The sequence below is a fragment of the Mus pahari genome, chromosome 10 (assembly GCF_900095145.1).
Source record: "Mus pahari chromosome 10, PAHARI_EIJ_v1.1, whole genome shotgun sequence".
NCBI classification, from domain to species: Eukaryota; Metazoa; Chordata; class Mammalia; order Rodentia; family Muridae; genus Mus; species Mus pahari.
In genome coordinates, this window is record NC_034599.1 from 116,053,363 (window position 1) to 116,065,464 (window position 12,102).

The following is a 12,102-nucleotide window of genomic DNA, read 5'->3' on the forward strand; positions in this document are numbered from 1 at the left end:
GGATTCCTGGATGGGGTAGTCTCTGGATAGTCCATCCTTTCATCTTAGCTCTAAATTTTGTCTCTGTACCTATATCCTTTCATGAGTATTTTGTTTCTAATTTGGTCAACCTCATTCAATTCTAAGGCTGATACTCTTTGCCCTAATAGTTTGTATACAAAGAAGGAATGTTTGTTTGTTAATAAAATAAAGGTCTTTGCTGGAAGCACTCACCAAGGGACTAGAGAGGTGACTCAGCTGTTAAGAGCACGTGCTGCTCCTACAGAGGACCTCAGTTTGGTACCCAGCACCTACAAGATATCAACCAGCTAGAATTACAGTTCTAGGTGATCTAATACCCTCTTCTAGCCTCTTTAGGCACAGCACACGTGGTATGCACACATACATACATACATACATACATATAAACAAACATATACATACATACATACAGACAGACAGACAGACAGACAGACAAGGCACTCACACACATACAATTAAAATTATTAGATTTTTTTTAAACAAAGAATTCACCAAAAGAGAGTTGTCTGAGGCTTGCTTCCAAGTGTGGTTCTCAGGACTTGGGGAATGGCACAGACATTTGTCCTTACTTATTATGTGCAAAGAGGCAGCAAGCTCTCCTGTACAGCTGAGATAGGTGTTTGGTTTAAGAAATGTGTTAACCAAAATACCCCTGAGCTGTGCTTTCCAGCCCTTTTCTGTGCTGCAGACAAGGAAGAAAACAGAGAGGGACTGTGAATGTGTGGTCAGAGGGGCAGTCAGCAGCACAGGGGGCCCTGAAGTAACATTTCACCTATCAAAATGCAGACCATTTCCAGCCTATCCTGTCTGACTACATAGCTGCTCATACCAAAATGGGCAGAGTGAATTAAACACCAGAGAAGACCCCTCCCTAACAGAAGCTTGGAGAAAGGAAGAATTATGGCTGCTGAAGTCAGGAACAGAAAGTTGTCTACTAAAAAATGTCCAAGGCTCTAAAGGAGCTGACCTGATCTTAGTCATCCAGTTCTATCTAGATGAGACCAAAAACCTGGAGTCTTTTTTGGACTCCCATTAACAACCACTGTTCTGACCAGCACTTTAGAATTTATAAAGCCTCTTCTCATCACTCTCTAGAGACCTCAGGAAGTTGATTGGTATCACTGAACAATAAGACAGCAGCAGGTGGAGAGAGGGTATGTCCATGACTACAGGAAATGTAGTTAGCAAAGGTCGAAGCTAGAACCTGGATATTTGCTGCCAGTCCCTACACTGTATCCAGAATTCTCTCATGACACAGGGGCTTTCCTGTGCATTGAGGACTTACTTGACCATGTGGAACATTTAGCCTCTTGCTCATTCATCTGGGTATCTGTTTATACCCCTGGTGGAGAACAGATTCTGCCTAAGATAAGTCATTCCAGCCATAGAAGACGAAACTCAATCTTCTGCATAGCACAAGTTGTAAGCAAGAAAACCCACTTTCTCTAACCCAGCTGTAAGTCTTTCTGAGGCAGTCCTGGCTAAATATAACACAATGCCCTTTGGCAGATATCACCAGTATTGCAGGTGATTCATAGACAGTCGTGGTGCCCAGGGGTATGATCGGTACTGTGTAGTTAAAAATAGCCACCGTGCTGGAAGAGGTATAGGTGGATTGTGTGAGCTCATCTGGCTTCCAATCAGAGTTTATTAGGAGCTGGGACTCAGCCTGACAGTGGGTGGGTTTTCCTAGACCTCCTATGTCTTCTGGCCTCATCATCTCTCATTATTGAAGGGATGGAGTCAGCAGTGTCTCTCAAATGCCCACAGAGTAGGCCAGGCAGAAGCAGGAGACTGGGGGTGAACTAGTGGCAAAGGCAGCCCTGTTCTTCTCAGAGGCACAAAAACAGAATTGGGATTTACTGAGAATTCTCCTAAGTAAGAGCAGGATCAAGAAAATTAATCTGTGACAACCTTTAGAAGAATGCCTTATGCTAAGTAATTGTTATAATCATTGCTTATTTTCCTCTCCAATTCACACTGGAAAACTCCCCTAATGGAGGGAATAAGGTACCTGGAAGTCTGAATAGAGTGAAGAAGAAGGTGGGCAGACATAGCTATTGAGCTGGTTTAGCTTGGAAAGCGATCTAGGGAACTCAGAAGCACGAAGTGAGTGCTGTACCTTTTTACTGGTACATATTGTGTACAACTATTTATCTTTTGCTTTAAATATATGATTATGTTATGCTCCAGGTTGCTTACAGACGATTGTTGTAGTGGTTTGAATGAGAATGGTCCCATATGTGCGTATATTCTTGGTCCAAAATTGGTGGACCTGTTTGGGAAGGATTAGGAGGTGTGGCCTTGTTAAAGGCAATGTGTCACTGTGGGACTAGCTTTGAGGTTTCAAAAGTCCAGGCCATTACCAGTTAGCTCCCTCTGCTTCTTGGTTGTTATCTCAAGATATGAGCTCTTAGCTACTACTTCAGCTCCATACTTGCCTACTTTCTGCCATGATGGTCATGAATAGAATCCCCCAGTATTCTTTTTTCTTTTTTTTTAATTATTTTTTTCTATAGGTTGCCTTGTTCATAGTGTCTTACCATAGCAACAGAAAGGTAGCTAAGACAATTGTATGACCAGAAATTTCACCAAGAAGCCAGGATCCCATTTTCATGACATTTATTTATTAGCTTCTGGCATCTGTGTTTTCCAATGGCCCTTCAGAACCACCTACTTCTTTCTGTTGGGTTATACAGTCATGAAACTATCAATATAGAACATGTTGTCCTGTGAGCTAGAGAGCTGAGCAGGATTCTTGTAGCATAGAAGAGTGAGAGATCGGCTACAACCCTGTACAAAGTGGTGAGGGTGCACCACTGTTCCTGTCCAGGGAAAACAAACTACTTTCAATTCTCTGCTTCTCAAGCTAGAGACAAAAAGATGGCTGATGGTAACTGCCTTCAGACATGGCTCCTTTCTCTCAATGCAGTGTGCCAAAGGGGAAAGGGCTCTTGTGTTTTGCTTTATTGGAAAGAAACTGATGTTCTTTGGTCCCCTTATTGTGGATGGTGGTGAATGCTCTAATTACACTACAATCCCTATTCTTGAGAAGTACAGATGATTCCACTCTATTTATGAGGGCAAACCCTGATATATTCTCTAGAGATATTCCAGTGTAATTGCATCATTACAAGGAGCATCTTCCTACCATGAGCAACACTGGCATCTGCCCAGAATAACTGTTCCAAGGAGCATTTGGCTTTCTCTCCTGACAAATATTGCCAGTGTGGCTGAAAATGGCTTCTTGGCCACCTGCATGAATGGTACCAGCTTCGATTGGAGTTTCCTCTGCCATAGTAGCTGGTATATAAAAATCTTCTCTCTCTCTCTCTCTCTCTCTCTCTCTCTCTCTCTCTCTCTCTCTCTCACACACACACACACACACACACACACACACACACACACACACNACACACACACACACACACACACACACACACACACACACACACACCAGACAAAGTGGAAAATGGCTACATCACCTTTTATTTATTATGTTAGTCTTTTATAGCTTTTAGACAAAAAATTTTCTATGTAAAAAAGAATTAACTTGTAGACAAAATGTTACAAAGAAAAGAATTAAAACCTTTACACAGGAAAATATGCACAGATACAAATACACTCACACACACACACACACACACACACACACACACACACACACACACTGGTGGACCCGGCAATCTGTTTCATCTACTTCACAAGTGTTCATGCATACCTACATACCTACAATACACATTCACATGTATGTATATCCAAACAGATATACATATAGACAAACAGATATATGCATATAGACATTTGGATATATGGGGCAGAGCCCCCCAAGCCACACAATCTTATGTCTTTTCTCTGGCCTTTTTATACCCTTTTAGACAAAAATTCTTTAGAAAATTACCTCAGAGATAAAATGTTACATAAAATGGGAGTTACAGAAGGATATTGATATTAAGTTCAAAGCAGTGTTTCATTCTCTATGTTCATTATGAGTTCAAAGCAACAGTTTCATATGGCCTTGCCTTATCATAGTGCATACCTGTGGCAGCATTCTTGGACCTGAATACTTTTACTTGAATACAAATTTGTCAGACTGCCTGTCTGCCTTGCCTCTGAGGGTGTTATAGACCCCCAGAGGAGGCAGAATGCAGTTAGTGATAGCCATCTCCCGGTGTCTTTCTCTGGGGAACCAGAAAGGATAAATCTCGAGGATCTCTGGTCTGGAACAAAAGGTTCCACAGGGCTCTGGTCTGGCCAGAAGAGTCAGTGTTACAGCTCTCCAAAGGAAAGGTAGCCAGTATCTCTCGAGCAATGCCAGTAGCAGCAGTGGTGGCTGGCTTCAGTGAGTAGCAAGCACAGCCAGAGCAACTGGTCAGCAGGAAGTAACTGCAAGTGAATAGATCAGTGACTAGTAGCTGCAGGCAGCTGGGAGCCACAGAGGCGGCTGCAGGGACATGAATCCGGTCTGCTGTGTGGATCCGAGGTCCAGCAATGAATGCTTCGGGAGAGAAAACGCTCACCCAAATGTTACAGCTCAGTAAAACCGCTACTCTCAGAGGATCCTTGGTGAGATAATTCGTGCACTTATTCCATGTGGATAGGGAATTTGTAAACATTTTGGGAGTAGGGAAGGATCCAGGTTAAATGTTTCCCATTGGCTCAGTCTGAAATGTTAGGAATGCTCTATTTGTACGGTGAAGGATTTCAGGTGTTGTCCCTATGTGACTGATTGTCTTGACCCTCTCAGGGATGGGATGTCATGGTTACCTGTTCCAGAACAAGTAGAGCTTGGCAGGGAGCTGGCTCCATGCCTGCCATTCCCAATTCTGAGATTCCCTGGGGTTTGAGCCTGCTCTACCTTACCAGTTCTTCTGTCTGATGGCCTGATCCACTTGTCCAACACAAATTTGTCCCGAGCTGTTGTGGGAAATATGGAGAAAGAACCCATTGACTCTTTGCCAAAACTCTCTGACCCTGCCGGACCATGTTCCTGCTCTACTGAGGGCAACCAGCAGCCAATGGGCTCTTGCTGGACCATCTCACTCCATGGTCTCTTGGCCCTCCAACTCTCCAGTGCCCCCCCCCCCAGTTCCTCTCGATACCACCCAACGCCCCACACCCCCCAAAGTCACCCATCACAACATCCAATTTCCCCGTAGAATCAAAACTCTTAAGGCTTATAATTATGGTTAACCAATCAGATTATGTATCAATAAAAATCACAATTTACAAGATGCCAATACAGTAATTTCAGAGCCAATTGAAAATAATAAAAGCTTTATTCCAATTATTCTAACCTTATGGTTTCATAAGTGTGGCCGGTTCAAGCCACACTGATTTATGTTGGCCTCCATTCTCTTCCTCCTCTCTCCCTTGAGACACTCCCTGTCTCTGTAACTCTTAGCTCTGCCTCCCTTTTCCCTGTCCAATCACAGGCCTCCCACTGCCCTAAGGTAATTGGACAAGGAAAACCCTGTAACACCAAGCCTCTATCTTTTTTTTTTTAATGAAATTTCATTGTATTTCTTATTATGCAGCCTTTACTTACTATTATGAGGAGTAATGACACATTCTATTCTTTATTTTATTTTTATCACATCTTTCTAGCAAACAACTAAAACTATTTCTTAAAACTTTCTTCCTAAGATTATTTGAAACAGATCAGGAACTGTACAAAAATCATTAATTCATGTAAATGGCATTAATTCATGAAAGTTCATCTTTATGTTGATCTTCAGGAAGTCTGCTCAATAGGGTGGGCTAATGTGCAGGAAAGGCATATCAGCTGTAAGAAGCAATCCTGAGGTGAAGTCTCTTGGGACCGTGCCTCTCAGAGCTCACCCATTTTAGGCCATGCTAAAAGGTGGGTCACCTCCGGGAGGCCGCCTGCTAGCCTTGGCCTCTTCTAGATGGCTCCTGACATATGTGTGCACATCTGTGTTTGGGTATGTATGTGTATATACAGGTGCCTGTGGAAGCCAGAAGAGGGTGTTTGATTCCTCGGAGCTGTAATTATAGGTGGTTCTGCCCTTCCCAATGTCAGTGCTGAGAACAGAACTTAAGTCCTCTCTCTGCAAGAGCGGTGTGTACTTTTAAGAACCAAATCCTCTTCAGTGCCTCTCTCCTACTATTTCTTTGTTTCCCTCTTCTTTTGTTCCTGACCTCAACGTTGCTGCCTGACCTCCACTCCCTCCCTCCTCCTCCTCTTTTTTATGCACATACGCAGGTGTGGGTGGACACACACACACTAACTCCCTTGCGATTATGAAGTGGATAAGCTTTTTGATGACTGCTTCAGAGAAAATTTCGACCTACGAAGAAGTTCAAAGCCTTCTCAGCTCGACAAAGAACCGTGCTGCCGTTTACGTCAGTGGACTTGCAATCAGAAAGTACTAAACAGCCTGGATTAATGCTCCAACGTCCTCTACGTGGGTGGGCAAGGCAATTAAAAACTAGACACGCTCATCTTTTAGCAGATGTCTAGGTGGTAAAAATCCAGTCCACACATCTCGGCAGAGTTCTGCCAGCTTTTGTTGGAACAACACAATTCTCATGTCTGCAAAGGAAACTCATCTTTTCATCAAAACGAATGCCACACTGAAGAAGAGAATTAACAGGAGAAGGAGAACAAGAAAGCACAAAGGCCGCAGGTGGCTTTGCGTTTAGTGACGGGAAAGATGATACCCAGTTACATCAGGATTATGCTGCAGGACTTTTGAAAAGTCTTAAAACGAGCCTTCATTTAGGCTGCTGTCTTAGTTAGGGTTTTAGTGCTGAGAAGAGACACCATGATCCTGACAACTCTTATAAAGGAATGCATTTAACTGGGGCTGGCTTAGAGTTCATTATTGTCATGGCAGGAAGCATGGCAGCATGCAGACAGATGTGATGTTGGACAGGTAACTGAGAGTTCTACATCTGAACAGGCAGGCAGCAGGAAGAAAGAGTGCCACTGGGCCTGGCTTGGGTTTCTGAAACCCCAGAGCCCACTCCCAGTGGCCCACTTGTTCCAACAAGACCACACCTCCCAATAGTGCCACACTCCCTCTGAGCCTATGGGGGTCATTTTCATTCAGACTATCACAGATTCCTGCAATGGTTCTTTATCAACTTTGATGGAATCTCTAGAACTGTCCCTTTACAGCTTAGGGTTACTTAGTGTCATTGCCCTTAAATTGCTATTAAGCTTCCTTTCTGTACTGGGAATTTCACCATGGGCTTTTTGCAGGTCATCTCACCCTTCAACATAGTGTGGATTGCTTCCACTTTGCAGATGTTTGGTCTGGTCTCCTAGAGAAGTGTGATCAGAGCCACAGAGGCAGAATTCAAATCTGGAATTGAGTAGAACTTCAAAAGCTCTTTCTGGACTAGAGAAATGGCTCAGAGATTGAGAACATTTGCTACTTTTCTAGAAGACTAAAGTTCAGTTCCCAGAAACTATACCAGGTGGCTCACAACTGTCTGTAACTCTAGTGCTTGGGAATCTGACACCTCTAGCTTACACACACACACACACACACACACACAGTTAAAGATAATGAAAATTAAAATGCTAAGTCTCTTTGTGTAATTAGGGTTTCTGTCTCTTTTCCATTACTTTTTGTTTGGAGGCTGTGGTTGGTAATTTTTGTTGTCAACATGACTCGCTTTAGAATCTCCTAGACAACACATTTGTGGATGTATTGGTGAGGGATTTTACATAAGGGAGAACTGAGGAGAGAAATTCTATCCTGAATAGCATCATTCCATGGACTGGAGTCCCAGGCTGAATAAAAAAGAAAGAACTAGAAGCCATCTGGACACCAGCGTTCATCTTTCTGCTTACTGACTGGATGCATGTGAACACTCACCTCATATTTCTGTCACCCAATGGTGATGGACTGTATTTCCTCAAACCATGAGCTAAAATAAATTCTCCCTTTCAAACGTCATTTTTTTTCCAAGTGTTTAGACACAGCAGCAAGGAAACTAATGAGTATAGAGTCTTTGATCCATTCCTTTCTAGTTATTCATAGTTTACATTATATCTGGCCTGTTGTTACCTCACTGTGCTTTAAGCCCTGATTTGATCCATATATAGTGTATACATGCATTGAAATGTCACAGGTACAATTTTCACATGTAAAAAAATGTTTGTAGAGATGGACATGTTAACTTTAAAAGTCAATCTTTACATAATGTATATAATTACATATATTATACTATACTCCATAAATATGTAAAATTAAACTAATTACCTAACAGGGTGTGATGGATCATACACATGTCCCTCAGCTAGGAGCAAGTCTGGCCCAAAGGGTTGAACAGGAAACAGACCCCATCCCCGTGCTTTCTCGGGCTTTGTCTCTCTGTTCTTCCTCAGCTCTACCCACCAGTCTTACCAGCCCCTGCCTTACCCATCCAGAGATTAGAGACTCACATATATCAGCTTGGGAGCCTTGAAATGCCAGTTTGTCTTTAGTAAGGATTCAAAGATGTGCTTCTGTGTTGCATAGCTGGTATAATAACCTCTGCATTTCAATCTTCCTTTTCCACTAAGCATACTGTGAATGCTCTTCTATATAATTAAATATTCCTTATCAACATGCTTTCTTTTACAACATAGTGACATTTGATCTCTTGAATGAATTACTATAGCTTACTTAGCCATTGTCTATGGTTGCACATGTAGTCCTTGCTAGAATTTTGTTGCATTTACAATGAACATTCTTGGCAACTAGCCCCTATGGGTAATCCTAAGAACATTTGAGATCATTTTGATAAATACTGTCAAATTGTTTTTCAGAATGCCCATATCAGCTGCAATCCCAACAGCTTTAAGAGTCCAGTTCACTGTACCAATGTCAGTATCGACACAGAATTTAGAAAAAAACTTGGTCAAGCCTGATGTGGTGGTTCCTGTCTATAATCCCAGGACTCAGGAGGCTTGCCAGTGAATTATTTTGCATTGTAGGTTAGCCTGGGCTACAGAGACCTTGCCTCAAAGAATACACAAAGAAGGAAAGAATCAAAAAATTAAAAAAAAGGGAAGAAGGAATGGGAGGGAGGAAAGACCTTCATTAGTTTTACAAATGTGGAAGTGTGGTATTGTTTTCTTCTGTATTTCTTAATTGCTGGGTTAAATATACCTATATTCATTGTCATTTCTGCATGTTCTGTGGCTTGCCTATTCATGTTCCTAAGTTACCTTCTTCATTCTTCCTTTTGTATTGTTGACATTTTCATTATAGAGCTTGAGAGACGGCTCAGTGGTGAGAGCACTGGCCGAGGGGCTGGAGAGATGGCTCAGTGGTGAGAGCACTGGCCAAGGAGCTGGAGAGACGACTCAGTGGTGAGAGCACTGGCTGAGGGGCTGGAGAGATAACACAATGGTTAGAGCACTGGCCGAGAGGCTGGAGAGATGGCTCACTGGTGAGAGCACTGGCTGCTCTTCTGGAAATCCTGGATTCAGTTCCCAGTACCAACACAGTGGCTTGCAACAGTCTGTAACTGTGGTGCTGGGGGTTCTGAAGCCCTCTTCTGGCCTCCACAGGCACACAGATGGTACACAGATATACATGCAGGCAAAGCACATAAAAGCACATCCACATAAAAATAAATAAATCTTTTAAAAATTCATTATCCTTGAAACACTTAATAGATAATACATGAAAATTCTTCATCCCACTTAGTCATTTACTTTCAATTTTTGTTTCTGTATTTTGGCATATAAAAGTGAAAAGTTGGGGGTTGGGAATGCAGCTAAGTGGTAGAGAACTTGCCTAGCATGGGAGAAGCTGCTGGATTAGCACATCGGCACTGCCTCCCCCACCCCCACCCCCCAAAAAAAGAGTAAAAAATTTTATGTAGCTATGTATCTATTTAGGTGTTATTTTCCTGGGTTTTCTACTCAGAAAAGTCTTTCTCTTCACAAAGTGATTCTGAAAGTGTCTGGAATTTCTAAAAAGTTGAAAATAGATTAAAAAAAGAAGAAGAAGAAACAGAAAGTTAGAATATCCGGGTATTAAAATATTTTCAAGCTTCAGGGAGGTGTGACAGATAGCTCTCTGCCCATTGGTGGCTTGGGGATCCAGGCTCCTTGCTCAAAGCTGTGTCACTTTCAACACGTGGCATCTCCTAAGTCAAGCCAAGCAGTTGAAGGTGACTTCATGGGATTTATGAACCAGGCCTAAAAACCAAGACTACCACACCTACTCACACCCATTCACATCTTACTGGCAAGAAAACAACCAGAAGGCTTATGTAATTTCAATAGATTCTGAAAAGTATAGACACAAAGAACATTGAGAAATAAAGCTCATCTCTGAGCACAGAAGAGGAGGAAATGGGATCATTGGCTGTCACAACAGCCCCAATCCTCCCTTCTGGTGCCCATGGTCTGGCAGTCACATTAGCGTGGAGGAAAGATATGACACAGGTGTCATATCCAAATGCTGGGCTCTAGTCCTGCTTTGTCCTGGTATGTCCCTGCTATTGAAAAAGCAGGTCCAAGTTTAGCCCACTGGAAAAGGATCCTGAGTGGAGGTGAGTACAACAGGAAAGAACACTGAGAATACTGTTTACTAGAAATGAGAAGACAGTTCATTTATTAGGAGGGGGCAGGGGATATTTATACCCAAGGGTGAATGAGTGGTTGGGGCCATATGGTGTTATGCTACTAGCTGGGGCAAGAACATTGATGGTGTTTCATTTGCATCCTCGAGACCACTAGGGACCAGGGGAAGGAATCATATAAGGTCATACAGCCCAGGGATGTTTCAGGCCAGCCATCAGATAAACAGCAACCAGCCCTCGTAACCCTGGAGACCACGGGCTTATCAGTTGCTACATACACCAGGGCAATCGGTGCTCTGCCAGGGGCCTCTGTGGGCACCAGAGCAAGGTTGGGGAGAAGCCAAGCTCCCACCACTCTCAGGATGAGAAGATCTGAGGTTTTAGGCATGCTTCGACCCCTTCTCAGCTCCAGGCCAGCCCCATATGCAAGCTCCTTGCTAGCTCTACAACTCTGAATACGCCATGTTATTAGTCTCAGGTTCCACCACCTCAATAGGAGGGTCTGAGCGAGCTGCCTCTACCACTGCTCTGCCACTGAAGACTTGTCACCCAGAACCCCAACACACTAAATGGATAAAAAGAGTTGCTCTGGCTAGAGGAAGGCAGAGCCTGGAGTGTTGCTCCTTTACTTCTCAGGGCGGCAGTTAAGTGACTTCTGGGCCTCAAGTCCCTGCAAGGCATTCTTGAAACACTGGTGTTCTACATCCCAATGGGATGACTATGAATGTTCAGGCCACTGGATAGAATGAGCAACTCTCGAGATGGTCCCTTCTGTCACCCCACCCTCACCCTCAGTACTGGGTTTCTGTCCCAGAGCTTAGTATGTGCTTGGTGAGTGTTCCACCACTGAGCTACATACTAGACTTTCATCAAATCTTATTGATCACCTATCTGGGGGTGTGGGTGTGGTGGGGAAGTACAATGATTAGGCCTGTGGCATCAAAAGTTAGGTGTAAATCTCGAATCTGCTACTGGATTAACTGAGGGCTTCAATTTTGAGCAAGTTTTTATTTCTGGTTCTATGAAAACTGGGGAAACAGGAATCTTAAAAGCCTCCCCCACCATGCTTGCATTCTTTCTTAACACATAACACTTGACAATATTGCATATGAACATCCTGTTTGGTGTGTCTCCCCATTAAAATGTCAGCTTCATGAAGCAGCTACTTTCGTCTGTTTTCTTCCTTGCTGTGTGCCTGCCTAGCACCTGTTTTCCAAACCACCACTTGGTAAATATTTGTTAAATGATGTGAATGCCCTTAAGGCAGACCGAATGGAGTGAGGAATGGGGTAAGCATTTAGAAAATGTTAATTGCTACTATTTTTATGATGTGTTATAGATGATGGTACTGTGTTGAAAAAGATCAAATATCATGGTTGGTGGTATATGTCTTTAATCCCAGCATTTAGGAGAGTGAGAACTGTGTGTGTGGCCAGCCTAGGCTACATAGAGTAGGTCAAAGAGAGAGGGGAGGAAGGGCAGAGAAGGGAGTGGGGGAGGGGAGGGGAAAGGGAGAGGAAGGGGAGG